The 12,030-nt window shown below is 44.6% G+C and overlaps 1 long non-coding RNA gene across 2 annotated transcripts in view; it reads right to left on the bottom strand.

The window, feature by feature from the left end:
* Positions 1-12,030, bottom strand: part of LOC309860162 — a 132,844-nt gene that overhangs the window by 117,458 nt on the left and 3,356 nt on the right. For both annotated transcript variants that reach the window (XR_014309201.1, XR_014309202.1), the window contains exon 2: positions 9,517-9,719. This is a non-coding gene — a long non-coding RNA (uncharacterized lncRNA). The remainder of the gene's footprint in view (positions 1-9,516; positions 9,720-12,030) is intronic.

Raw genomic sequence — 12,030 nt, 5'->3', positions numbered from 1 at the left:
TTCTTATAAGGACACCAGTCAGATTGGCTTAGGGCTCACTCTACTAGCTTTGTGTTAACTTAATCACCTTCTTGAAGACCCTGCCTCCAAATAAAGTCACATTCTGAGGAGCCAGAGGATAGGGCTTCAACATATGAATGGCAGTTGGGGGGGTGGCACAGGCAGACATACAATTTGGCCCATAACCCCAAGCCCCAAGTTCCCCAAACCTTCCCACAGCTATCTCCTTCTCAACATCCAGGTCTCACAGAAGCCTTCTCTGACCATCAAACTGAATGTTGTTTCCCTCAGTCACTTTATCTCCCAGACTCTATTTCCTTTTCTTCATAACCCTGTTTGTTTTTCCTCATGAGAACAGGCACATGGAAGGCTCTAGAAGGGAATCCAAATTCTTTATCTTGGCTAACAAAGCCCTGATAGGATGCAGCCTCTGCCACCCTCCCCAGTGTCACCTCCCTCTCCCTCCACACTCCAAACACCCTGGCCTTCCTTCTGTTCCTCAAAAGAACATCCCAACTTCATTTCCATCTCAGGGCCTTTGTACCTGCTGTTCTCTTGGCCTGACACACACTTTCCTCAGATGGCTTCTTGTCATTCAAATTCAGTTACTAATATGACTTCTTTAGAAAGGCTTTCTGTGATGAGCCATTCTAATGCAACCCTCCAGTCACACATAATGGTACCAAAGCATCTGAACTTTCCATACAGCACGCAATACCACCTGATATTTTTCTTGTTACTGACTCATTTCCTTATTAATTTCCAGCTTTCCTTCCCCTTCACCTTTCACTCCACACCCAAATATAAATGACATGAGAACAGAAGCTCTAGCTTTCTTCTTCCCCATCATACCCTCCATGCTTAGAATAGTGTCTGGCCTATTAAAGGTACCCATAAAGTTTGTAGAGTAAGTGACAAAATGGATGAATACTGCCCTGGAACAGGGTTTGTTCACGTCAGCACTACTGACAGTTTAGGCCAGACAGCTCTTTGTCCCATACACTGAAGGGTACACAACAGCATGCCTGGCCTCTACTCACCAAACACCAGTCATGACCACCAAAAATATCTCCAAACCTTACCAAATATTCCCCCAAAATCACTCCAGTTCAGAGCCAGTCACTAGATTGTAAGCTCCCAGGTGAAAGAAACTGTTTCAGAAACTATCTGATACCTGATGGGTCCGTAATCAAAAGAGCGAGACTGATACAAAGCGAAGGTCAAGCAAAGCTTTATTTTGCACCAAGCATGAAGAATCAAACCGACCATTTGGGGCCGCCTCTTACAGAGAGGGTGACCCCCAGCCTCACAGACTAACTTTTATAGAGCAAAGGCCATGTGGTTGAGCCTGGCCACACACAGGTGGCCAAGGAGATTGCAACACACAGAGAAAGCTGCACAGTCATGCTAGGTCACACTCGGGTGGCCAATTGAATTACAATTCACCCCATAGTAGCTATCTGAACTAGCCTATCACCTTTGTCAGAATTGGCGCCCAAAAGGCGGGGCCCACACTCCTTGATGGCTAGGGAGACAGTATGCGTGCTTTACTGATTGGATGTCTCCACCTGGCCAGACCCATCCCTGCATTCAGGCTCTGTTACCTCCACCTGACCTGACCCACCCTTGTATTTGGGCCCTGCTATCAGGGACTGGTCGACCACATTTTACTGGTTTACCGGACTTGCTTTTAAATAAGTTCCCCTGGGGAGGAGTTTTGCTGCATCAACAACAAAATGGCTGTTCAACCGAGATGAAATCGCTCTGGCTAAATAGGCCCTTACATTACCCAAGATGTGCACAGTAGCTGCTCAATAAATGTCTACTGATGAAAGATTAGTTTCACAAGATGTGAAAACAGATCACTCAGTGCTCCAGAACCCATTCTTCAATACGATCTGGACACTTACTACTTATGTGATCTTAAGAAATTCACTTGACTTTCTCAAGCCTCTGCTTCCTCATCCACTACACAGAAATAGCAGAAATTCCTACATTGTGACCCTGCTTTCTAAACCATAAGGGATGACACAAAAGTGCTATCATTTATTGGTTCCCAAACTGTGTTTTTATTTCACCTCTTGCTAACTTTTGTGTGAAATAACTTCAAGAGACTATTTCCTTCTAATTGCCAGAGCTTGGCTTTAGTATTTACCTGATATCTTCTCTCTCCAGCAAGTGGGGCACTTCCTGTGTTCTGTCCTTGGCCCATGTCAGTTTAGACTCATCAAAGGAGTTCTTTTAGTCAGCTCTTAGGATAAGGTCTGCCTTGGACACTGTTATCACTGGACAACCTGGGTTGTTTGCGATGCTCCTACTTCAGACTTCAGAAAAAGTAAGTTCCACCATAAATATTATCCTTTCTTTGGGCTCCCCTGATGTCTCAATCTTCCCTCAAGCAGCTTCCAAGTAGAATTAACTTCTTCCTCCTTCAACCAATTATACCATCTTCTTCTTATCTCAAAGTACCTCGTAACAGAACAGTGGATGGATCTGCAAGCTTTTGGGGGTGGGTGGGGGAGAGATCCTGAGGTGTTTGAGTAAGGAGATTATAACATGCATCCTCCTCTCTTTGCCACCACAGCCCAGAAGAAAAAAAAGAAGTTAATAGTCAGAAATACACATATTCCTCTGGGAATCTTGAAAGTACATGAAATCTGCGTTTTAGATTAGGAAAGACAAGTCATATTTCCATGAATTCTAAAAGAGGATACAATTTACAGTATGTATTTTTTGATCAAAGCCAAAAAAAAAAAGAAAAAAGAAAAGAAAAAAAAGAAAAAGGCAGAGAGGCGCACAGAAAGACAAGCTATGAGCGCCATCTCATGGAGAAGTTGACCTTGGCCCCCTCAGCATATGCCCCTCCATTCTCTGGCCTCACTCAAGGATATGACTGAGGGGCACCACTATCCCTGACACACTTTACCACACACACATACACACACACACACACACACACACAGACTTGTTGCCCTGTTTGCCTGCATGTCACATCAAAATGAGAACCATGTCTGTCACAGTTAGCTCAAACCCTCATTCTCTTACCTAGATCTAAGCAACAGGCCCCAGCAACACCAGGCAATGTCAAAGATGAATCTTGCTGCCTATAGTTGATTCAATGGTGATGGGATAATCCTGGGTTCACTACACGGCCCCTAGACCACAGAAGCTTAACTGCAGCCCCTGAGGTCATCTCTGGCCATTCCCTAGACCCAGGTCCACTCTCTGTTCAACCCTTCCCTGGCCTTGAGCTTTCAAAATGAAATTCCATACCAGCATAGCTCACATTGTCTCTACCCTGCTCAAGCTCCTGGACCATGCTGCCCAGAGCCCCAGAATATTGCCACCCTCCTGGAAATTGGACGTCCCTGTCCAAGCACACACCTGGACAAACACACGAGAACTCACCGCATCCACTGGACATTGTGGGGCAGCTGTTCCTGCCAGTTAACTTTCCCCAGCACCCACCTACCAAGTCAGGTTTTCCCTGCAGGCCATGCTGTTACAGTCCCAACAGGCTTCCCACCTGCCTTCCTATGAGTTCCCGTTCATCCATCCCAACAGGCTTCCCACCTGCCTTCCTATGAGTTCCCGTTCATCCATCCCAACAGGCTTCCCACCTGCCTTCCTATGAGTTCCCGTTCATCCATCCCAACAGGCTTCCCACCTGCCTTCCTATGAGTTCCCGTTCATCCATCCCAACAGGCTTCCCACCTGCCTTCCTATGAGTTCCCGTTCATCCATCCCAACAGGCTTCCCACCTGCCTTCCTATGAGTTCCCGTTCATCCATCCAAGTCTAAGACCCCGATGTGCCTTACATTCGTGTCTAGCCAGTTCCTCATAACAGAGGACAAACTTGAGGCCAGGAAAGGAAGAATGGACATATTTGCCCAGAAAGTCATTTGATTCCAACAAATCAAACTGTCACATGGTGCCTGATGATGAAGTCTTATACCTAATCACGAAGAGTGATGCTGGAGGAAGAATCCAGACTCAAACTTCTCTGAGTCAGGAAGATGAGGGAGTAAATGGCATGGGTCAGGTAGCAGACAATCGAGGCAACTGGAAGCACACATCCACTATGATAACTGAATTTATGTGTCAACTTGGCCAGGCTATGGTGCCCAGATATTTGGTTACACATTATTCAAGATGTTCTTATAAAGGTGGGTTTTTTCTGGAGAAGATCTGCATTTAAGTGGGTGGGCTTATTTTTGGGGAGGGTGGCTCAGTCATTTGAGAGCATCAGTTGAACAAAGACTGACCTCCCTCTAGCAAGAAGGGATGCTGCCAGCAGACAGACGGCCTTTGGACTCAGACCCCAACTCTTACCTGGGTCTCAGAACCTGCACTCATCTTAAGCAAAACTGCAGCATCTCTGCCCGTCCAGCTCAGAGACATCATACCCTCCTGCTCCCGTTCCTCCTTTGTACTCACCCTTCCCAGTCTTTCCTTCTAACCATGGCTCCCCCCTCTTTCCTCAGCACTGGTTCAGCACAGAAAATAGACAGCGTAACATTTATACAGGCCAGGGACAGAATCATCAAGATAATGCTGTGCAGTAGACACAATCACCCTTCCCATTGACAAGTAAGGAAGAAGCTGAGAGAAGGGCAGTAACTTGCCCAAGGTCACACAGGAAGCGGAAGGGCAGGAAATCAGATCCTGGACTGTCTGGGTCCAGAGCTCAAGGCCCATGAAGCTGGCTTAGTGGAGACCTTCTTTAAAAAATATCCATTTTTCAGCAACTCAGGCTCATCTCCAGTAAAGGTGATAACAGCCTTCTGGCGCAAGCCGGAGGTACAGTCAGTGTTCACCGTAGAAAACAGGCAACACACATGTGAAACTCATCGGGTTTCTCCAGCAGAATGACAACTTTATCACCACAGTGTAACCTGAACACCCTCCACACAGCTGCAGCCAGAGCAGTAAATCTGAAACTGAAATCCGATCCTGACACAGACTGTTTAAACCCTTCCTGTGGCTTAGGGACCTCCTGCCTCTCCTCAGCATTTGACCTGAGAACCAGAATGGAGCTGAATCTTCAGAGGGAGATCAAAGTGGCCATCCCAGAGGGGGGAGAGGTGATTCCAGAGGCTCAGCCCAGTAAACCATGGGATCTAGAGATTTGAAAGAGGGCAGGTGACCATCTTCCTATGTTGTTCTTCTTACTAGTTATGAGGATGGACCGTGGCCCGCCCAGCTTCTCTGTTCTCTGTACCTTTCCCACCCTCCCATAGGTAATGTGCCAATATTTCCTTTCCAGGAAGATAAAGCCATTGAGCTTTACCCTACATTCCCCAGAAACACAGGTGGGAAGAAGTCCTCTATCTCTGCACAGATGTTGTTTCCCATTATAGGTAAAACAGTTACTCCCACCCAAGCCCCTTCTCAGTCTGGTCTCCTATGGGACATCACAAGGCCTTCAGGTTGGCTCCAGAGTGATTTTTGGCAAGAGAGCGACTAAAGGAGGCTAGGCTTTCTGCCAAATTCTGTTCTTGTGAAAAATCAGTTAGCCCATTCTGACCAGACGTATAAAATAGTCTGTAATAAATGTTTCCTGAAAATGTCAGGGGAATTTTTCCATCTCTACATGCTAAGGCTATAAGAGAGTCACTGAAGCCCAGAATTAGTCATGCAAGCTGCGGAAACCAGATATCTAATCAAGCCCCCAAAAAAGCAACAACAAAAAGAAAATGCCCAAAAGCTCTGTTCCCCTTCATCTATGTTCCTTTCTAGTCATTGCAAAGGTCAAAGACTAACTTCATAAATCTGTTTGATATGTTGAGATGAGACTACCACAGAATCTAATTGCCTGGAAAACAGGTTTGATGGATATCTTTAGTAACACAAGCAGCTTCAGTTAGACAATCACTTCCACCCCAGAAGGATGCCTGGAAATCAGAACAGGGGTGCCGGAAGCACCTCGGTGTCTTCTGAACCAGGAGGAGGCTGATTCCCTTGTGGCTAAGTAACTGATTTAGGGGAATATAGCCAGTTGTGAGCAAAACGAGGTATCCTGATAGGAAGGTCATTTGTCTTTTCCAATTATCAGTGATCTTCAAACTGGGCTATGGTCACAGGATGACCTCACAAGGCAGACATGGGCACAAATAAACTAGTTTTAGAGGAGGCAAGTTGCAGATCTGCAATGTTCAAATGAATGAGTAATCCTTTATAAAATTGAGCTGTATGAGAAAGCACTTTGAAGCAGTATGCCAATTCCTTCCCAGCCCCCCTCCCCATTCTTCACCCGTCTAAGGGGGGAAAAAAGGCATAATTTGTAGTCATACAAAGGATGCAACAAATTCAAAGTGCCGAACAAGGGATAATGCAACATTCTGACATTTGCAGAGCTTCCATGAATAGGGAAATCTAACTTCTGCCCCACATTTGTCATTAAGAGAATATTTCCAATAATAATTTACTCTTACAGCTTATATTTATTAAAACATACAGCATACGCACATATGTTTCTTTGATCAATTGTGAACTCTAATTATAATGATAACTCAATCCAAAAGAAATTTGTTTTGAAACCTAAAGCCTTGGAGTCCCAGGAAATAACTTTTGTTTCAATGTTTAAACATATTTTTGTTGCAGAGAAGTGTCATAGGTTGATCAGTAAAAGACCTCCAAACATGAAAATATGTTACAGTAAGAGAAAATTCTTATTGTGATGGAAGAAGAATCGAAATGTGATTTTTAAGGCAGAGAGATGGGATATAGAATTTCCTGCTTATTAAGTACAAACCTGTTCGTGTGTGCGTTCATTTCTTTAATTAGATGACAGTGGGCATCAGATGACTGTGGTGTCTATGCCACTGAATTACTTTAAAAGGCTGATGCATTATTTTATATTCAATATTTATAATGTGCTCAATATTTATAATGTATTAGAAATTTTGTCCTCTGCAATTATTTAAATTTATGAAAAAAAATCTTGTAAGTTAAGAAATGTGTAAAGGTGTACATAATACTTCAAAATACTTTTAGGACATAAAGGAGCAAAAAAGCTTTGAAGAACATTGCTTTTTTACTTGCTTTGTGGATGAGCAGTAGAATAGTAGTGAAAAAAGAACTCTGGCCTTTGAAGCCTATCGTGCTATGGGTCCAATATGTCAGTCCGAGTCGGTTGTTTGCCAGAGGACACCAGCTAGATGTCCAGTAAACCCACTTCTTCCTGGAAATGCTGCTAAACTACATTTCCAACACACTGCATCTGAGTTTAAAAGAAAGAAAAAAAAAGTCTTTTCTGTACATATAAAGTCATTTACTTAACAAAATTAAATAGAAATTTGCCTTATTAAAAAGGACCTTCTCAGGGCCTTCAATATGCTAATAATTAATTAAAACCCTAGCATCCCCCCAAGCTTATGTGCATATGGGACCCTGTTTGCCAGAATACGTATTTACATGTGCAGAAGGCTGATTCCTCTGCAGCATCTGAAGATGCCCCAGGCTTTCTTCTCTCCAGAAACTTCCTGCTGCAGCTCCCTTCATAGTGAATGCTCCTCCATCCTCCCAACCCCTGCCTCCATGGATCCAAAACTTCCCCGTCCTTCAAGGCCCCTCTCCACCTCTTAGCCGCAACTGCCCTTGAAGCCTCCCTGCTGGGCCCAATCTGAGTCCAGCTGGCCCTGCTCCGCTTCCTACTGCTTCTCTGTGAGAGCCCTCCTCACGTTCTACCTCACCTAATTGTGCCATCATATCCTATCTCCTACACTAAGCAGTAGATCTCTGAAAGCAAAAACCAAGAATCATTTATCTTTGTAGCTGCTCACCTCCCTCCACGGTATATGCTCAGTAATTGTTTTACTATAATGACTGACACTTCAAAGCATCCATCAACCCAGCTAACTTCTAAAGGTCTACCTAACACATATGGTCTGGCTTTTCTGTTTATTGGGTGAGCCTAAAATTTTGCAATATTCAGTATATGCTGGTATGCCATGTCAAGGCCAAGTTTCCTTGAGCAATCACTGGCAAGTTAATACCTTGGATATAGGTGGGGGGAAAAAATGCCATTGCCTCATTACTTTAGCATAATACGTTTTTCGCCAAGAAGTAATTTCATGAGTCACAAACCTCTTTCTTATGGCACCAGTAGCCACCTTACACAATGTACTAATGAAGAACTGTCATATGAAGCGGCAACAAAGGAAAGATCAAGTTCTGACCCATGCTGAGTTTTTGGACCAGCTGGCCTTCCTGCAAGCCAGGCCCATGTACCAGGAATGTTTGCTCTGGCCCCAACTACCCAAATCTTCAAAAAAAAGCAGCTCATATTTTCCCCTGCCCTCCAATCAGTGTAATGGTTTAACAAATGTTCTAATTCAATAACCCAGTTGGCATTTTCTGAGCAGTTAAGTAGTTGCCCAGCACAATCACCTGTCCCTGCTAGCAGCGTTTTAAGAAGGGCGATTCTAACACAAATAGTCCTAGAAAGAGATATGCAAAGGGTCCCTGTGAAACAGCTCTCACTTGTCCATAATAACCATTTTCCCCTTCCTCTTTAGAACAATGTCCCAATTTTATTGGGGGCAGAAACATACCCAGCTACTATTCTAAATTTCCTGACCTTATTTTCAGCTCTATGTGGCCATGAGACTAATTGTGGCCCAACACACTCAGCAGAAATATGGGGTCTTCGAGCAGGATTGATTAATAGGAGCTGACTCAGCAGGTGAACCCTTTTGTCCTTCCTGCCATCCTCTGTCCTGGTAGGACTTGGGACACTGCTGTAACAGCCGGCACTCCAATACCCATCTTGAACCTTGAGGTGGCCTTAAGATGGGAGCCTTTAAGCAGAAAAGTAGAAGGAGGCTTTCTCACTCCTGGAAGATCCTATCAGGACACCAAACCAGCCCCATCATCCTATCTTTCGTCTTCTTTAATAAGAGAAGATAAAATCTCTAAAATAAACTATTGCTTGGTGGTTTCTGTTACAAAGAGGCAAAATGAATTCTTGGCCCTTGAGCTTGGCAGGTTCACTGGCCATTGTACCTCAACCTGAGCATTAAAGCAAATCTCAGACCAACACTGTCTGCTCCAGGGGTTTGATTCAACCCTCACTGTGCACTCTATCTACTTGAACTTTTTCTTCCATATTCTGAGCTTGTTTGTTTTCCCTCCAACTTTGATAGCTGCTTCAGACCCCTTCATCTAAGAAACACCTGGGTTCACCTGCTGGTTGCTAAATTTTACCTGCCTTCCCAGTTCTTTTCTCTACATGCTGCCTTTGTCCTGGAGTCCCCCAGTGACCCAGGTGAGGAAAACATTCTAATATAGCCCTCCAGCACCACAAAAACCCCATAAAAAAAACTCAGACCTTTTGCCCAGACACCACTTCAGACAGAGAAAATCTGAAAGTCTCTGGATAGACAAGCAGGTGCCATAGCCACCACATACAGTTGTACAAGCTGTACACTGCACCATTTAGGGGGTGTCATTCACATGGTATTCTACCATGTGTCTATGCTTGGTCTATGCTGTAGAAGTGGCCCTGTACTCACCGTTTAGTGGGGACAAGTCGGAGTGGAGCGAGCACTGTTGCTGGGTGGGCCCATTGGCTCATCAGGCAAAGTGTCATCTCCTGCTACTGGGATTCCCTTGTTGCAATAATACCACATCCAAAATACCCAGGAAACTTCCACAAACGATACAGCTTACTCTTATCTGTGCTGCTGTACTTCAAGAAAACTGACTCATTTCATGCCTGCAAATGGGAAAGAGTCATGTATGAAGAGTTGTAACAAACTTTGAAGAAATTCATTACTGCCATTCTTCGTGATAACAATAAAGGCATAATTATCATAGCACATTCATCTGTTTCCTCCTTGAATAATTATAACCTACACTGAAATAAAAATTATTGATAATATGATTTAACAGAAAAAGGAAACTCGGAGAAATAGATGATTTTCCTAAGACTGATTTGCCTGGAAGAAGAGAAGCAGAGTTTAAACCCAGGACCTCCAGGTACAAAGCCAACATTCCTTCTCTAATGTGCTCACACATTAACGGTTTGGGAACTAGTCATTATTATCATCCCCACTTTATTATTAAGGAAAACTTTTTAAATGGATAGCTTCATGTATTTAACCAAGGAAAATGACTCTGTCTGGACTTTGAACCCAACTCTTCTCTGGATCCTGGGCTCCTTCCACTACCAGAATGTTACATGTTTCAAATCACTTATACTCACCTGATCTTCAAACTAATTCATCCAACCCCGTTCCCATGGCTTCTTTTGCTGGACTATGGGAAGGCATCCAGAAAGGAGCTGAGCCATAAAGAACAAGGCTGGTGCACATGAGCAATGTCTTTCAAGTGCATCTGCAGGGTCCACCAGCTCACCTTGTGCACTCAGCAGCTGGCCACTCAGGACAACACCAGGTGCCAGTCCCTGCCCCAGAGGGGACATACTCCACCAGAAAGACCAGAGCCAATCAGTGCAGACTGAAGCCAACCTGAATGCACCAGTAGACGCTAAGAGAAAACCACATTGAAACCAGCTTGGGAGACACTATCCAGTTCAGACGAAAAGGCAGCAGAGATCACCAGTGTCTGCCATGGGGACACTGACAGAGCATGGGAGGAGGGAGAGCTATTGTGATCCAGGGATGGCCCAGGTACAGAAGGATGGAGTAGTTCCTAATGCAAAGACACCTGAAATAGAGTGTGAGCCTCAGGAACATCTTCAGAAAGGTTCTGGACCAGAGCCAACATGATCTTGTTTATTTATTTATTTTTAGATTTTAACCTCAGAACACTCACCACCTGCCCTCTCTCTTCACTCTTCTCCCTGTGTCTTCCAAACACTCAAAAATTGTGGCACGCGTGCATGCGCGCTCGCGCACACACACTTTACGCCTATGAAGTCAGTCTAAATGAGCAAACGAAGGTCCAGAAAATCTGAAGAACAAACAGCTCACACAATGATTATGTGTAGACGGAGGCATGTGTGAACACGGGACCAGGAGGCCCTACCAGCTTTGCTTTTGTCCAGAGCTTATTAAAGAAAGAGGATTTTAGAAAGGAAATATTTTTACTGGACTTGACAGACACAGAATCCCAGGTAGGCCAGGAGAGCAACAGCAGACTCAGATCTGAGAGGCCTCTGAAGACTAAACAACAGTCTGAGCCATCACTGATAGGCAGCACTAACCTTTGCTCCAGCCCAAATCCCACCCCCCAGTCTGAAGTCAGGACCCAGACAGCATATCTGAGCAAGAACAAGGAATAAGGCACAGGAGGTCTCAGGGGGAAAAGAATGTGAGAAATTTTCCTTCCAAATCAATTTGCATTGGTCCAGGTCTCTGTCTTTAGAAGTTCTGGTCTTAAAGACATGGCCTTTGTCACCACAGACCTTTTGAAGGTCACCGTCCAACTTCATCCACCAACCAACCATCCCCAAGGGGAGCTATTGTGGTCCAGGGATGGCCCAGGTACAGAAGGATGGAGTAGTTCCTAATGCAAAGACACCTGAAATAGAGAATGAGGTCCAAAAAGGTGAGGTGAAGGATATGTAGACGGTTCAGGGTAGAGACACAGCCAGAAGTCAAAGTCTCAAATACTTTTGAAAAACCCAACCTTCCCTCTGAGAGCTGCCACTTAGAGACACCATCCACCTTTTCATAACTGTTCACCATGTGGAGACTCCCACAGACCAGCCTATGAGGCAGGATTGGGTTTGCCTGCATAAAACAAAGAAGTTACAAATAAGAGTGCATAGCTCTGCAATATAAAAGAAATCAAGAGTAGACAGTCTAGGGATGCTATGGAAGCCATGTGAAGCTGTCCGGGACTCAGGCTCCTCCCAGCTCACCGCACCACCATCTCCGGAGTATAGCTCTTGTTCTCATGGTCCAAGATGCTTGCTAGCGCTGCAGCTTAGACCTCTGACAACAGAATGGAGGAAAAGTAAGAAAAGAGATCTGTGTGCTTCCTGTAAGGACACTTCCTGAATTCACTCACAAAACTGGTATCACTGGTCAAAATTGCCATCAAAAGTCTCCTTCCCGGCT

Source organism: Mustela nivalis (assembly GCF_964662115.1).
Source record: "Mustela nivalis genome assembly, chromosome: 2".
NCBI lineage: Eukaryota > Metazoa > Chordata > Mammalia > Carnivora > Mustelidae > Mustela > Mustela nivalis.
The sequence above is the reverse complement of the archived record's forward strand: the minus strand, read 5'-3'. Positions and strand labels throughout refer to the sequence as shown.